The 16,344-nt window shown below is 60.6% G+C and overlaps 1 long non-coding RNA gene across 1 annotated transcript; it reads left to right on the top strand.

The window, feature by feature from the left end:
* The first annotated feature begins 2 nt into the window (after nt 1-2).
* LOC135315407 (uncharacterized) lies at nt 3-6,606 on the top strand. The gene is made up of 2 exons (XR_010374874.1): nt 3-118; nt 2,158-6,606. It is a non-coding gene; the product is annotated as an uncharacterized LOC135315407 (long non-coding RNA).
* Nucleotides 6,607-16,344: the final 9,738 nt, after the last annotated feature.

Raw genomic sequence — 16,344 nt, 5'->3', positions numbered from 1 at the left:
CCGAGAGGCACGCTACAGGCTAGAACGCCGCCGGAAGAAGCGGTGTGCTGGGGAGCGCATGCGCACTGCGCCGGGCCGGGGGGCGGATGGGTTTCCGCCGTATTGGCGGCTTTTTCGGGTATAAACCGCTGATTTTTCATCCTAAGGCACCACCGTGAGGGCGCGATCTTGGCCCTGGGGGTGCTCCGGGGTGCCGGTCACCGCGCCCTGAGCAGCGGGGACGCGGCGGGGGGCGCCACACACGGGGCGGCAGCTCTACTCGCAGGCGCGTCGGGTTCTTCCTCCAGCACGAAGCATCTTCAGGGCAGGATCGTGGTCCTGAGCCACGTTTGGGCACGGGTGGAGCGGGCGGCGGGAGCGCGCAGGTGGCGGCGGGGGCGCGGGGCGGCAAGATGTGACACATGGTGGCAGTGGAGCGCTGGGGCTGGGCTACGCAGGGGTGGCTTCAGCCCCTCTTAAATACGCTGAGGTGTGATGTGTCCGCAAAGGGACGGATAGACCCCCGCTGCACCTCGCCAGCAGCGTCCGTGCCCCGTCTGCGGTGCTGAGGGCCGCCCCAGACCCTGTCCCTCCCTGCGGTGGGGCTGTCTGGCCTAGGGGGTGTCCCAGGATGTCTCTCGGCTGGGGACAAGCTGTGCTGGCAGGCAGCGGGGACGACACAGCCTCCCAGAGCAGGCTAACCCTGCTGCCCCCCAGCACACGGGACACAGCCTGAGCAGTGCGGAGCCCCGGCACCCTCGGACGTGCTGCGTTCAGGTCGCTCTGGGATGGCGGCTGTGTCCTGGGCAGGATCTGCCCTGTCTCCTGTGCTGGAGATGCGCAGGATGAGGCCTCAGCGCTGCCTCCCCCAGCACCTGTATAGACAAACCACCCCAGCGAAGCACTGGGTGCTTTGCCCCCATGTGGTATCGGTGCTGTGCCAGAATTTCCATGCGGTTTTCCAAAATTCAGGCCTTTTGAGTCCTTCCAGTTTCCCCACCGTGGCACTCCTGGGAGTGCTGGTCAGGCAAGAGGCCGAACAGCCTCTTCCCGCGATTGCTTTCGTAGCGAGGGGACGTGGCAGTGTGTCACCACAGCTCTCTGTTTTCTGAGAGTGTTTTTTCAGGGAAGGGGTGGGGGTGGCGCCTGGAACGGGCAGAGGAGCTGGCAGGGATCTGCTGCTTCCCAAAAACTCAGTGCAGCTCCCGGGGGAGATAAACAAGTTAGTCACTCGGTGAGCTCACGGCAGAGGCATCTTGGCCTCCATGAGAATTTGTCGTGGGCCCTTCCCGGGCTGCCGGGGTGCGAGCGTGCCCCGGCGCTGGCTCCCTGGAGGAGGTGGTGGCTGTGCAGCTGCGGGTGATAACTGGCCACGTGCTCCTCGTGCTGGGGCAGTGCCTCTTGCCTGTCCCTTGGTCCTTCTCCCACTCGCCGTGGTCCTGGCAGGAAGCCCCGGCCCCTCTCCCACTGCGCCCTGGCACTCACAGCACCTCTAACGCGGCCCCTGAGCCGAGCAGGGACTTGCCCCGGTGTCTGTGGGATCCAGGTGCGTTCCTGTCCCGAGCCACAGACATGAGCAAATGCGAATAAATAGTGAATCAGCTGAAGGGCTGCTGTCAGGGATCTGGGGGAGACTGGGGGGTCTGGGGAGGGATGATCCCCCTCCCATGGCGTCTCCCCTGGCTGCATTTGGGACGGGAAACACGGTGGTGTCAGGATGTCCCATGGCTCGCGGGTTCGTTCCTTAGACAAGCCGCCCATGGGGCTGTGGAGCGTGGTCTCTGGAGCTCACCAGGGTTTGTGGTCCCTCTTGTGCCCCACAGAGCTGAGCCTGTGCTGCTGGCCCGTACCTGCCTGAGGGTCTCGTGAGGCAGGCGGTGCCGCAGCCCCGGCCCCCTCGGAGCTGCACTGGCCGCCTGCCGTCTCCCCCAGGTGCCCAGCGCTTCGGACGCGCACCTGCTGCTCGGCCCCGGCACGTGGGATCTCGTGTGCTGGGAAAGAGAGCGCCTGGGAGCTTTCTGGGGATTTCCCAGAGAGAGTTGGGATCTGGGAATTTTCTGCGCTCCCCCTTTTCTCCCCTCCTTCCTCCAGCAGTTGCTCTCACTCGCAGGCTAGTCCCGGGGTCACAAACGGCTTTAAAAAAAGCAACAGCCCACACAATGCTCTTCCCTTCGCTAGCGGGTGCTGGTGACGAGCTACCGCATCCGGCCCGGAGGACACGGAATTAGCCCTCCGCCTGGGAAAGGCCCTGCCAGCCCCTGCCGGCAGCTCCAGCGCCGCGGGGCTCTGAGGTCAGCGCCGCGTCGCCACGCACGGAGGAAGGTGACTCCGCATCCTACAGATGTATCCTCCGTTGGGCTCCCGCGTTTGCCTCTGGCGAGTCGTGCAAGAAATCAGTCTCCCTTCCCCGCTCGCGGGATTTCTTGGCGGTCGCGTCGCCGGCGCTGATGACAAGGAGCGCTTTCTGTGACGTGCAGGGCACGCGCAGGTTTCTCTCTGTGTGTGGCTTCTGCGCTGGCAAAAATCGGGGGATGTTTCCGCAGGCCAGGACAGGGAATTCACGTTTTACCGGAAATGTGGAAATTTCCACAAGAGCAGCAAGAACAAAGGGCGGCCGAGGAGATCGGGGATGTTCCTGGAAATGGTTTGTAGAATAAAAATTCTGAAAAATGTTAACGTGGGTGTAGGAGCTGCTTCATTTTGATGCACATCCAGCCCAACGCACGCCAAACAGCGCAACTCAACACCGCCCAACCTGAACGGTGCAGCCCAGCCCACCTCAACCCGACCCAACACAGATGACCCAACATGACCCAACCCAACCCAAGTGACCCGATCCAACCCAATCAAAGTGATCCAACACAACTCAGCCCAACATGAATGATCCAACCCAACCGAAGTGATCCAACACAACTCAACCCAACATGAATGACCCAATGCAACCCAACAGGGATGACCCAACATAACACAGCCCAATGCAACACAACCCAACAAAACCCGTCATGGATGACACAGCACAGCAAGATCAGAGGAAAATCCAGAGGACTTCCAGAGAGGCCAGGGAGAGGAGGGTCCCTGGGCTGGAGCTCCAGTTGCCAGCTGGTCCTAACCTACCCCCACTGCAAGGCTGTTGTCGTGAAATAAAACAAAACGACCTCTGCCCACCAGGACTTCCACTCTAAACAGGCCATGAGCTGGTGAGACGGGGGGGTGTGTTGGGAACCTGAGAGCCCAGGGGTTTTTCTGGTGTGTAATAGGGGGTTGAGCCTCTCTGCTCTTCTGAACTCTCCTTTCATGATGCTTACCAGGACCAAAGTCACCTCCAAGCATCCGTCTCTTACAGGGGTATTGGTCAGTGATTTCAAGGGGATTGAGGGAACGGAGCCCAGCGGGAAAACCTGGAGCATGCAACTGTGTTAAGAAAGTGAGCCAAAGTCTGAAGCGAAGCCCCTGGTGGGGCTGCGATCCTCCCTGCGGTGTGCGGCTGCCTGTGCAGCGCTTGATCCGAGGGCCGTCGGAGCCAAGGGACACGCGCTGGCTGCAGCGGTGGGCTGCCCGTCGGGCTGCCTGTGGTATCCCTGGCCTCGCTGCTCTGGCAGTACTTCTCCCTGAGGCCAAGCTCCCACTCCCAAGAATGCATCACATCCCCATGGAAACGCAAATGCTTATTTATTTGACTTGTTTCAGTAATTTAATTTACTTCTTCCCCCCCCTTCTTTTTTTATTTTTTTTGGTTATTCGAAGGAAGGAAGGAAGCCCAATCTCGGATGTTTGTTTGTTCTCTCCTGGCTGATATTCCCTTGGTCGCGCTCCAGTGGCCAATAAACTGGCAGGGAACCGGAGCGCGGAGCACGGCAGAGCCTGGGAAAGGCCGGGACCCCGCTTCCCCTGGCCTTACGTCATGGTTTCTCTCCGATTAGCTTGGCCCGGGGGCCGCATGCTGCCAGCTGCCTTCGCTCCCTCTGCTCCCCCCGGGACAGGCAGCGCCTGCCTGCCAGCACCTTTGTCATCAGCTCGCGGGACCGCTTGTGGTGGGATGTCTGCAAGGAGAGCATCTCCCCGCAACCCGGGTTCCCTCCGCCCTGCTCTGGTGCCAGCTGAGCCCCTGGCCCACGGAGCGGCTGGGACCGGTGGATCACCCCTGGCTGTGGGAGCATGGAGGGGGCGAATCCGCAAGGGATCTGGGCTGGGTGCGAGCTGTGCTCATCTTACAGACCTTCACCCTCTTCATCCAGGCAGGTTCCACCCAACCACAGGCATCCAGTGATGTCTGAGGCCATTACGGACCCCAGAGAGAGGAGGAGGGGGTGCTCGCAGGTCTGAGCAATCAGTGAGGAGCCCGTCAGGAGTGAGTCATTAGGTTGGAAAGTCTTTCCTTCCTCCAAGCTGGAATATGTGCTCAACGTGGCCCCTCAGAGGCAAATATTTATGGGGTATTGATAATGTGCCACGGGTGAGTGATGGGTGGGGGAGCCGGAGGCTTTGCAGTCTTCTCACTCCCTGTTTAGGGCAGGGACATGATTCAAAGGAAAGGGGAACATGCAACGGGGGCTTCTTCAGCTCAGGAAACTTCTGAAGCTCTCCTGGGAAGAGCATCTGCCCAGGGATGCTGGGGTGTCTCTGGGAGAGGTGAGACCCTGCCTCATTCCCCAGGGTCCCTGGGGTCAGAGACAGTGCCTGGGACTCTTTCAGGGTAAAAGAAGATGCTGGAGGTACTGGAGGGAGAGGCATGGTGGAAAATGCTGGAGCAAGGAGGCAGCAGGGGTTGTCTCTCTGTTAGAAACGGAGCATTTGCTGTCAGTGGTCTTCTCTTTGCAGCAGTGGAGGGGCCCTGAAGACACCGTTTGGGTGCTTCAGGTGTCCCCTCCTTAGGGGAGAACAGTAGGAAATACAGGTGTCCCCCACCGCCACCCAGCTCCTGCTGATGTCCTCATGCAGGAGACTTGAACTTCGCCCAGCCAAGGCAACGCAGGTGGCTCCCAAACCTCCTGCCTTGTGCCCATAACCCAGCAGCTCTTCTGCCTCTTGCTCCTCTGCCATGGAGCAGTTTTTCTCTGAGCTCCCAGCAAAATTCCTTATCTGTTCCAGGATCTCGGTGCCTTGGGGAGGTTGGAGGGGATCGCTCAAATGATGCAGAGCGCCGCCATGGGCATCTGGCTCCAGCGGGGAGAGCGCAGGAGCTGAGGGGGAAGGTGTCTCTCTGCCCCCCTTTTGGCACAATGTCCCTTGCCCCTCCCGTGGTCCCGGCAGCCGCTTGGCAGGCTCCCCGGCAGGCTCCCCGGCTCGGGCTCCCTTCTGACCCCAGGCGTTTGGCAAAGCGGCCACCCCGCACCGTGCCGCCTCTCGCTGCAGAGGAGGGCACTGGGCACGGGGGTCTTTCCTAGGAAGCGAGTGGGGATGCTCTGGAGGGTGCCCGGGCTCTGTGCGAGGCCAGGTCACCCCCAGCACCGTGCGGCGCAGCAGGCACCGCGCTGGCTTGCTGCCTGCTGGCCTGGGCACTCCTTCCAGAGGATAATATATAGCTTTGATGCTGCTAATTGGAGCTCTTTCCCTTCACTTCCTCCTTTCAATCTTCCTCCGCCCTCAACTCTGCAGGGTCAATAAGTGATTCGCATTAAAGCAGCCTCTCCATCGGCAGCCGGGTCTCTGCCAGAGGTGCTGGGCGGAGGGGGCTGCCTCAGCAGGGTGAGTCACCCAGACCCTCCGGGGATGGGAGACAAACCCTTGCAGGTCTTCTCCGTCCAAACCTTCTTCTGCCACGCGGCTCTGCTGCCTTTCGCTGAGCCCCTGGGGTCCCCCTGCTCCTTCTCTGTGTCCCCACCTTGCCTCAGCCCCTGCCTCTCCCCCGTCTGATCCTCTTGCCCCGGTCTGGCCGTCAGCAGACAGCCGCTATCGATTTTCCTGGGTCAGCAAAATCCAGCAGTGAGGGGAGCGCAAGCCAGGGCCGGGCAGCGGTGACGCACGCGATGGCAGCGCGGTTGCGTCTGCAAGGCAGGCGCGAGGATGACGGGGGAGCCGTCTGGGGAGAGCTGTCACGGTCCCCCAGGTCCCCACCAGCGCTGCGCCCCATTTTCTGTGAGACTTGGGTGGCTCTTCGTGCCCTGTGCCCTGAGCAGCCCTGGTTCATGAGATCCAGTGGTGGGGACATGCAGCTTCTCCATGGGACCCCTCTGGAAACCCTTCAGTGGGGAAGCCAGAAACCCTCAGCCCTGCCTGCTTCGGGGATGAACGGTCCTTTGCTTTCTCCAAGCAGACCCGTGTGCATCCGGACATGATTTTCCCAGGGAGCCCGTGATTTTCTCAAGCCCATTCCCAGCTGAAATCCCACATGTACCCCTGAGCTGCCTGGGCACACCAGCAGCGGGGGAGAAGCTACATCCAGCGTCAAGGCTGGATCATTGCCCTCCTTCCAGCCTGCTCGGTGATGACCCCCAGAGAAGATGCTTTGGATGGTGGTGTCTTGGAAAGCCGTGGCCAACCTCTTCCTCTGGCTGTGCCCTGGGGGTCTTCCACACCTCCCATCACATGGGGGTGGGAAGGATCCTTCCCAAATTACTGCAGACTAACAATAAGCCATTGCACCTCTCAGAAGGGGTAAACTGAGTCAGGAATTGCAAACTGACTGAATTTCCTGATTTCCGTGAATGTGTGCTTGGTGATTCCTCCAGAAAGGGAGGAGCTGACCAGTGCGGGGAAGGACATGTCCTTCCTTTGAGCTTTATTGCCTGTGTGTTTCTTGTGGAGCAGCAGCTCCTGTCCCAGGCTGCTCTCAGACCCTCCACTCAAACCTCACATTGTGCCTGCGGTAAAGTGGGGTGTCCCTGGAGAGACAGACACACTGGGTGCTGGTGCAGGGATGGGGCAGCATCTGCACCCTCCCGTGCCTCCCCACGGAGGTAGGGGAAAGGTGAGCCTTTATACAGCAAAAATTTCCCCTCCAGTGCTGGGGGTGGAAGCTCTTCCTGCCCCAGAGCAGATATTTGGGGAGGAGGAGATCAGCCTCCCCTGGGGTGAGTGGGAGGAGGTGGGACGAGGCAGGTGGGAGCCACGCAGAGACTGAGGCTGTTAAATCCAGGACCTCCGTGGCTCCTTGTATCTGAGCTGAGGGTCAGAGCCCCACTAGGACCCATGTCCCCAGGTCTGCCCCACAGCTCCTGCACAGGCTCCCCAGCATCATCCCCGTGCCGACCCCTGCACGGGGGGCTCAGGCCATGGCTCCTCTCCCACGCCGCTGGGACCCGGGACCAGCACGGCCATCGAGAGGGGATGCAGCCTTGTACTGGGGCTCCCCAGCTCAAAACTGCCCAACAAATTGCCATGGTCTCTCCTTGCAAGGTGTCCAGCTCTGCTGGATGTGGTCCCCGAGCGAGGGACATCCCCGCGCCACCCACCTCCGAGGCAGGGGACAAGAGGGGTGGTGCGTGCAGGTCCCCCTTTTTGCCAGTCACCATAATTTGGAGCAAGGGCAGCTTTGCCTGCATTGAAGGCAGCATGGCGGCGGAGGGCTGCATGCTAACTCCCCCTGCTCCGCTCCGTCCCACTCAGGGCATCCTTGGGGTCACCCCCTCTGCTCACCCTCCCCACCCCAGGGGTGCCCTTCACCGTGGAGCCACCGCTTTGGCTGCTGCCCAGCCCCTTTCCCCACCCGTCCCACCTTTCCCGCTGCCTGCAGCCGAGCCTGGCCCTGCCCCAGCCTTCCCACGGCCCCTCGGGTCCGGCTCGGAGCAGAGGAATGCAGCTCTCTAGCCTGGGGTCTCTTTGTCCTAATAAGTGTCCCTGGGGGGGTCTTGGTGTCAGGGGCGCTTGGCAGACAGCGTGGTCATCCCGACCCAGGAGAGCCCCTCCGCTCAGCCCCCCACCCCGCGAGGGCAGCGTGGACCAGCACATCCCTGGGGAGCATCCCCGGACTGCCAGGGCCTGCCCAGCCGCTCTGGGAAGCCCTGGGAACAGCCGGGGGAGAGCCCAGCCCCATACAGGGGGCATCAACCTCCTCCTCACCCTTCCAAGCCCATTAAGGGGCTTCAAGCGTCTCTGCTGCTCTCCATCACCGGCTCTGCAGGGCAGAGCTGGGGCGTGGTGTTGGGCTTCACCCCGCGTTGGTGCCGGTGTGAGAGAAGACCCCTCCTCGTCGCGTGCTCAGCCCCAGCCCCGCTCCCCCCGGTTGTGGGTCCCACCACAGCAAGTGCTGGCGGCCGAGGTCTGCAGCCGGGCAAGCTCCAGCCACCCCTGAAAGGTGGTTTTTGGGGGGGTGCGGGCAGGTGGGGGGCACTGGTGTCACCCCTCTCTTGCCGATGGGGTCCTGAAGCCTGTCTTGGAAGGTGCTTTTCCTGGGACCCACAGCGAGGGATGGATGAGCTGGGTTTGCGAGACCCTGGAGCAGAGCATCAGCTCGCCATGGGTCTGCCCACCACCCTCCCCGCTTCGCTGGCTCCAGCTGGGCTCGCTTTGGGAGCGGGAGGGGAAATCCTCTGGCTCCTGCCATGCCTGAGGTGGGGGCAGACCACCCCCCTGGCCTGACCGGGAGACCTTCGCCCTCCGAGGCGCTGCCTGCACCTCGGGGGCTTGCTTACAGGCTTTGGGCACCTTGTGCTCTGCGTGTGCAATGGGTGGATGTGCCCCGGGAAATCTGGGGCTCACGCCAGAGCAGGTGCCTGCGGGGGGGCGGGAGATGGGCTGTGTTGGGGGACAGCGAGGGATGGGGTGTCAGGGGGTCACAGCCGTGGGGCAGAGCCCCTCTGCCGAGGCAGAGGAAGGCAAGGAGGTGAGAGAAGGTCAGCAAAGTTTTTGCCTGGTCCAAAAGCGCTTAGGCAGGAGGGTCCAAGCCTCCAGATAACCACTGTTATTTAATTTATTTTTTCTAAATAAAAAAAAGGAAGGAAGTTAATAAATAATGTAAAGTGGAGAATGCATTAATGAAAGAGAGAGCGAGGGAGAGAGAGGAAAAGAGAGGAAGGGACAGGGCAGAGTGAGAGCGTGGGGGAGGAGAGAGAGATATTCCTGCCTGTATCGATTGGATATGATTACATTAGACCTATCAAATATTCATACTACATTCCACAAGAGGTCATTGTGTGTGTTTTTCCAATTTAGCTCTGCCTTGACGCAAGGAGCAGGCTCCGAGTGGGAAAAGGGCTGCACAAACGGCCCCAGCCCCGCGGCCCCGGGGGTGCCGGCTCCCCCTCGCCACAGGGATGTCACCGCCGGACGCCCTGGGGCCGTGACGTGGTCCGGGTGGGATGCTGGGGCTGGGGGCGAGTGGGGAGGGGGGTGCTGAAGGGGGTGTGGAGGGGATGCTGGGCTGGACGCTGGACCTGTGGGTCCTTTGCAAAGCCCTTGAGGGCTGTGGGTTGTACACAGGCACGGCGACCGATGCTGAAATAGAGGCATGAGGACACACGTGTCCCAGCTCCAGCACCTTGCACCTCCATAGCAAGCATTTCCGCTCCCTCCCTGGGCAAACTCAGCAGCTGGAGGTCACTATTTACTGGTTGCTGCAAGCTGTGCCTTACCCAAGAACATTTTAATGGGGGATTTAACTGGGATGTCCCTTTGCCAGCCGGGAAGGGGTCAGCCCAGGCCACGAAGGGCGGCAGGAGGCGGGTGAGGTGCCGTACGGAGGGCAGGCAGGAACGCGTGGCCGCTCTCTCACCGTGGTGCCCATCTGCCAGGGCACGCCAGCTCTCCTCACCCTGCTCTCCATCCCCTCCGTGCTGCCTTTGCTGGCCGGGAGCCTCGTGGAGGCGGGTGCCCCTGGGAGAGGATCCCCAGGGAGAGGGACCCGCAGCATCAGTGGTCCTGTCTCAGGTGGCTTTCAAGGGCACAGCTGTCCAGTGGCCGGAGAGAGCGATCAGGGTGAGCCCACCTCACAAACCCCCACACTGCAGCCCTTTGCCCTGGGGAGGCAGCTGGGGAACTGCTGCCCGATTTCACTTCCACGCGAGGCACTTCCCTTGCCCCTGCCTCAGTTTCCCCGTACCGCGACGCGGCCGGCGGGGAACGCAGCCCCGTACCCCCACCTTCCCGCAGCATCACCGGGGCACCGCTGCCGTCCCTGCGGCCCCCGGCCCCGGCTGCTCCGCCGAGCCCCCTGCTGCCCTCCGTCCCGCTGCGTCCCCGGCCAGCGCGAGCCAGGGCTGCGTTCTCTCCTTACATTAATAAAAATTTTACAGCACGGTGGCAGGAAATGCATTTTCAGTTCATCTGCTGCAGCTATTAGATTACCAGGAAATGGCTGGCTGGCCGGCGGCCAGGGCCTCCGAAGGGCCGGCACACACCCGGCGCGGGGCGGAGGGGGAAGGCGAGCGGAGCCCATCGCGCTGACGGGCACCAGGCTGAGCCGATCAGACCGGTCCTGGTCATCCTGGATGTGCCCGGTGGCGTGCCAGGCTGTCCCCCACCGGCTCTGCCCGTGCCCCGTGGGTGCCGGGTGGAAGGCTGCCTGGAGATGCAGGGCAAGGGATGCTCCGAGGCGGTGGGGATGGATCCATTCCCGGCTGTTTTGGGCAGCTGGGGGGAGCCGAGAAGGCAGCTGTTGATGAAGCTCTGCTCCATCCTAAGAGCAGCAGAGCCCAGACCGGCTGCAGCCTCCGCTGAGGCTCGGCTGTGCTGGGACTGGAGAGAGGTGGAAGATCTGGGGCTGGGACAGGGAGGGTGCATGCACCGAGCCGGGGAGGTCTCTGCAGAGGTTGGTTATTCCAAGCTATGGGATTTTGGGCTGCCAGGCTGGGCTGGAGTCAAGAGGAGCATGGGAAGGAGTTAAATTTGTTGTCTTTGAAAAAGCTGGGAGGAGACGGTAGGTGCACTGGCTATAAATACCTCCGAGGTGGCCGTGCTAATGAAGGGAGGGAATTGTGAGCAGCCCCTCAGAGAGGAGGGCCAGCAGCAGTGGTGGCTCTGGGACCCGGGGGAGGGACGTGGTTTTTAGGCTAGGCCGTGTATTTAGGAGAGCCCTCTTAGAGGTGACTGTGGGTGAGTGCTGGAGCTGGCCTCTACAGGTGGGACAGCTTCGTGCTGTGACCGCTGGGTCCAGCCCGGCTGCGTGCCTTGGGTTCCCCGTGCATGAGCATCAGGCACCAAAATGAAGCATCTTCCTTTGGTGGAGGTGATGCCCTGGGGCTGCCCCTGCTCCAGCAGCACTTTCGCACCTTCCTGGGGTGCAGCGGGTGGTCCCTGCTTTTGGGGCACTCCGATGAGCACCTGGGAGTGGGGCTGGGCTCCAGAGGGATGCTTGAGGCACCCTGCCTGTGCCTGGCAGCAGCTCGGGGGTCTCAGGCCCTCGCTGCCTGCTTGGCCTCCCACAGCCCCGGACTCTGGGTGCAGGCTGCTGCTTTTGGGTAGGAGGCAGCCCCAGCCCCGTGCCCCCCCAGCCCCGCTGCGGTGACATCTCCACTCTGGTCCCTGCAAGCCAGGACTGGATGGGAGAGGGCACCTGGGCAGCAGGAAACGGGGGATGGCAAAGGGGGAAAAGCAAGGGATGATGGAAGGGAGCAGAGCAAGCAGGGGAGCAAAGTGTGGGCAAAAAGCAAGGTCTGAACCTCGCTGAGGTTTATTAAAGTTTAACAGAAAAGAAACCCTGGTTTGCGTGGAGGGGACCAGCTATTTTTAGCCATGGGTAGGATGTCAGCTCTGAAAATAGCCCGCTACCAGATCCTAATGAAATCCTCTGTCTTTGGCTCTCACCCGGAGCGAGTTTGGAGGGGGAGGATCGCTGTCACACCCGCAGCCGAGGAGCTCCTGACATTCACAATGACTCGCCTTATTTTTTTATTTTTTTATTTTTTTCTCTTCCCCCTCCGGTTTCTCCTATTCTTCGCCGGCTCTGCCTTACGCCGAGCAGAGGAGTCACCAGCCAAAAAAGTGAATGCGGGGGTGGTGCTGCTTAGCTACGGCCAAATCCCAGGCAACATGTGACCAGATTGGCAATTTAATACCAAGCCTTTCTCCCCTGCACACACGCGCGCTCAAGTTAAAGTGACATTGAAACGGGAACTCAAAGTGCTGAAGGCAAAGAAACTGGGGGGAGCTGCCTCCCCCTTCCATCCCTGGGGAATGAGTTTTGCTCAGTGTGGCTTGAGGGGGCTTGGTCCGGAGCGGGAAGGGTGGTACCCAGGCCAGGGAGGATGCTTGGGTTGGGTACCTGGGCTTAGAGGGCAGCAAGGGGTGGAAGATCTGCTGCTGGGCGCGTGGGCCAGCTGGTCTGCGGAGAGCTGAGCCCACCTGGGCATCTGCAGGAGGGACGCCTGGTCCACGTGCTGGGGCTCAGCCTCTGGAAAGCCTGAAGAAGACCTGAAACAGTGGGTGGTGACTGCTCCTAGGGAAGATCAGGGTGGTGGAGAAGCACCGCGGGGAGCGTGGGGCAGAGAAGGCAGGGAGAGGGACGGCCCTGAGGGCTTGGGGACAGAAGAGGCAGTTGGGGGGGCATCATGTCCCCATCAAGCCGGGGGCTGGAAGTACCACACAGACCCAGGTGGGATGGAGAGCACGTGTCCCGCGGATGCAGAGTCAGGCCTGGCAAGAGGGACCGGTGCTCCATGGGCTTTCTGGAGACATTCAGGGACTGGAGGGTGCAAACCCTTTGGTGCTCGATTCCCCGGTGGGTGTAGCAATGGGTTTTGCGGGGAGGAATATATCCCCCACCCATTGCACCCCACACAGACCTCAAGCTGTGGCTCACCAAAGACAGCCTGTTCCTAACGGGAACGAGAAGCCTTCAGCTCTGCGCCCTTCGCCTGCCGAAGGAAGGACCGCACGCAGCCGGCCGGCTGATACGGCGCGAGGGGTCCAGCCCCAGAGCTGGCTGCCCGCACCGCAGGCAGAACGCGTGCCCAGGCTCCTGCCTGTCCTTCCAGGGAGCTGGAAGACAGAATTAACAATTTCCCAGTGAGCAAACGCTTGTGTTGGCAGGCCCCCCAATACCTCTATAATCAATGCACCGTCCCGCTTTTCCCACCCCGCTCAGGGTCTCGAGGAGCTCGGCGCTGGGTGGGCACAGTTGGAGTCACACTTGCTGCTTGAGTCACATCTTCGCTCTGGTTTCTCTGCTGGGAGGGTGATGTGGATTTGGGTGGGGGACCTCGTGGGGGCAAATGTGTTTTCTGTAGAAGAAGAGCCGCTGTGGAAGCGCGGGGAGCCCGTCAATGCACTGGGATGCCCTGAAAGGGAGGAAAAATAAATACACCTGCTTTTATGTTCACCCTCTGGCTGGGTTCACACGCCGGGTTAGCAGCTCAGCCCCGGCGCTGGATGCTCTCCCTCGAGACGGCACCTCCTGCCTCGCCGCCGCCGGCGTGGGGACGGAGCCATCTGCATCAATGAGTCAGCAGGACCCACTTAACACTTCTCCAGCAGGATCTACTCCTCCTGACAGAATGGGCAGCTTCTGGCAAGCTCCGTCAGCGTGTTACAATCTCAGCTCATTAAAGGGACGCATCCTGAACTCTTTATTGATGTTTTATGCTGCCTGGCTCCATCTTCAGAGAAAAACTCACATTGCAGTCAATGACTACACCTCCGCGGTGCTGCAGGCTGAGTAAGAGCTCAGGATCTGGCTCGCATGGCGGGTCGGGCTCAGCTCTGACTGCTACCAAGTTGCGTTGCTGCAAACAGTGGGGTTTTACCCCAAAGCGGCCAGGAGACACCTTGGGGCCAGGATCCCAGTGGGGCGTTTTCTTTCCAGGGACTAGGGAAGGTCCAAAAGGAAAATGCAAGGAAGGAGTTGCTTTTTATTTGTTCTTGCTTGCTTATCCCTCCTTCCTGGGCAAAGGAACTGCGTGATTTGGGAGAGAAACGATGTTTTCTTTCCCCCAGCGCTGCCGTCTGTCCAGCTTGAGCCCGGTGGGGTGGGTGTACCTGGCCTCCTACTTACCAAAGCGTGTGTTGGGAGCCACGTGCCCCTCCACCTTAGGAGAATCACCATCTTTTAGTAAGTTCCCCAGCGCTTGCTGTTGCTTCTAAAAAGCTAGTGGCACTGTCTGGCTTCAAGTGGCTTTTACATAATACAGACTGTCAGGCTAGATGAACATCATGGTCCCTTCTGGACCTAAAATCTGTGAATCTAAAAATTAGAGGGCACCAGCACCTCATTGTTTCTGGCTGATTTAATCAAGGGAATTGCATGTTCTCTTTATCCTCTCCTTTTTTTTTCCTCCTCATCTTTAACTGAAGATGAATTTGCCCTCCCCCTGTGCCCAAGCTTGGCTAATAGCATCAGAGGAGATGAGACATCTTCAGCCTTGGACTGGGATATTCTCCTCTCCGCTGCCCGCTGTGTGCACGGGCAGGACCAGAGGCGGTCAGGCTTGGAGGCGGCTGGACAGCGTGCCTAGGAAACAGTGCTGAGCTCTCCTGGTTATTTTAAAATTGCAGCTAAGTACTTGGAGCTCTAGATGTGGCTCTTTTGGCTCAGTATAAACATGTGTGTGTATCTAGAGAAACACTTTTTGAGGAAGGGAAGCAAGGGGAGTAACTCCCCAACTTTTGCCCAGCGTTGGGGATGTGCAGGGGGAGCGGGAAGAGCAAAGTAGGGAGGAATTGCTGGCGACCTGTGGGGATCGCCAGGACGGAGGGTTCTCCCAAGGCAGAGGTCGGCAGCAGGCACTGACGACGTGCCGAGCGGGCTCAGTTGGGGTTGGGAACACGGGGATGCGCTGCTGCCATCTCAGTGCCCGTCCCTCGGTGCTACCAGCTGTCCCAGGCAGGAGATGTGCTGACAGCCACTAAAATAAGGGCAGAGGACGGGACTCCTGGGAGCTGCTTCTCTCCCTGACCCTTTGGACGGGACCCCAAGGGTGTTCGAGGGGTTAAAAGGTGGTGGATTCAAACTGGGAGGAGGAGTGAAAGCAAAAGACCAGTTAAGAGGAGCTGGGATCGGTTGCAGGTAGCGGCTGGGCAGGGGCAGGGGCAGAGGGAGCGGCGCATGGGGCACAGCGTGAGCTGTCACAGCTCTGCGGGAGGGACACTGAATCCTCCGGCCAGGGGCAGCTCTCGCTCCCACAGACCCCACGAGGGGAGAGGTTATCAGACATCACCTGCAGTCTCACACCTTGCTCTGACACGGCTCATCTCATGGCTGTGCACCATCAGGGGACAGCATCCCTCTTCCAACAGCCTAAAACCCTCTGAAAACCTGCCGGAGGCTCTGTCCCAGACCCTTCCTTTGGGAGCGGCTCTAAACTTTTCTGCTTTGCAAATGCATTCGGGTTCCCAGCCCTCCTCTTCAGAGATGCTGCGGTCAATAACTCACCAGGAGGCTGCTATTCTCCCTCCGCTTCCCACCCTCCCACTTGTCTCGGTATCTCTGCATTCATGCCTTTTTGGCCCTCCCTCGGCAGCGGGTGAGGAATAAAGCAGCGCCGGCTGAGCACGACGCAGGCTGCACTAGGGATGCTGTGAGCCAGTGGAGGGAAGCCTGAATCACCAGCACCTCGAGGTGGGAGTGATAGATTTGGGCTGGGAGAAAGGGAGGACATCACACGTGCTTTTAGGAGTCAGGTGCTCGCAGCCGGCTGGCAGTCGCTCGGAATTGGGCAACTCAGATCCTTTCTGAGCCTTTAGAGACGGAGCTGAGAGCGATGTGGAGAAGAGGAGGGGCTCGTGGGAGCGCAGAGAGATGCAGCGTTAAGGCTGTGAGCTGTAGCAGAAGCTGAGGGATGCTGCCAGGGACTCTTTCCTCTTGGAGGAGCACCTCTGGTGGGATCCTGTGGAGATGGAGAAACACTCAGCCTAAAGAAATGCCTAAAAACGAGCCTGGAAAGGCTCAGCTGGGTGCCCTGCGGGGAGAGTAGAGCCACTGGCCCCTGCTGGGGAGGGCTCCGGTGCTTCTGCTGGCATCAGCTGGGAAGGAGCCACTGGGGTCAGTGGGATCACCCTGGTTTATGCCCATCTGTTAGGGCAACAAGCGGCAGAGCTGGTTTTGCCACCCTTATTGAGGGTCCTTCTCTTCCCCCTCCCCCACCGCGCACCCTTCGGCAGCGCACAGCCGAGCCCGGGGCACCTCCCTGCCCCAGGGAGCGGGTTCCCGTGCTGCTCGGGACCTGGCGGGGGTGGCGGAGGGCTCCATGGCTTCAGCTTTGCTTCTTGGAGGCAGGTTCTCAGCCCTCCCCGAGCTGGTAACGCTGCTTTGCTCATCGGGCGAATGCTACCAGAAAGGATGGGTGAGCAACCTGGAGGGGCTGAGAGGGGTAAAGCGAGGGTCTGTGGTCAATGTCATTAAGGACAGGCCTTCTGCTGTCGGGGCTGCCAGAGCGGGTCCGATTTATTTAGAAATGGGGCCGAGGGGTGTCGCAAGGATCCTCGGTGCCCCTGAGCGGCGGCCGTTGCCTTAGAGAAAGCGGCACAAGGAGGGAGCGCGCAGCGACTCAGGGAAGT

This window comes from Phalacrocorax carbo, chromosome 11, assembly GCF_963921805.1.
Source record: "Phalacrocorax carbo chromosome 11, bPhaCar2.1, whole genome shotgun sequence".
NCBI classification, from domain to species: domain Eukaryota; kingdom Metazoa; phylum Chordata; class Aves; order Suliformes; family Phalacrocoracidae; genus Phalacrocorax; species Phalacrocorax carbo.
Note: the sequence above shows the minus strand (reverse complement) of the source record. Positions and strands in the feature narration are given on the sequence as shown.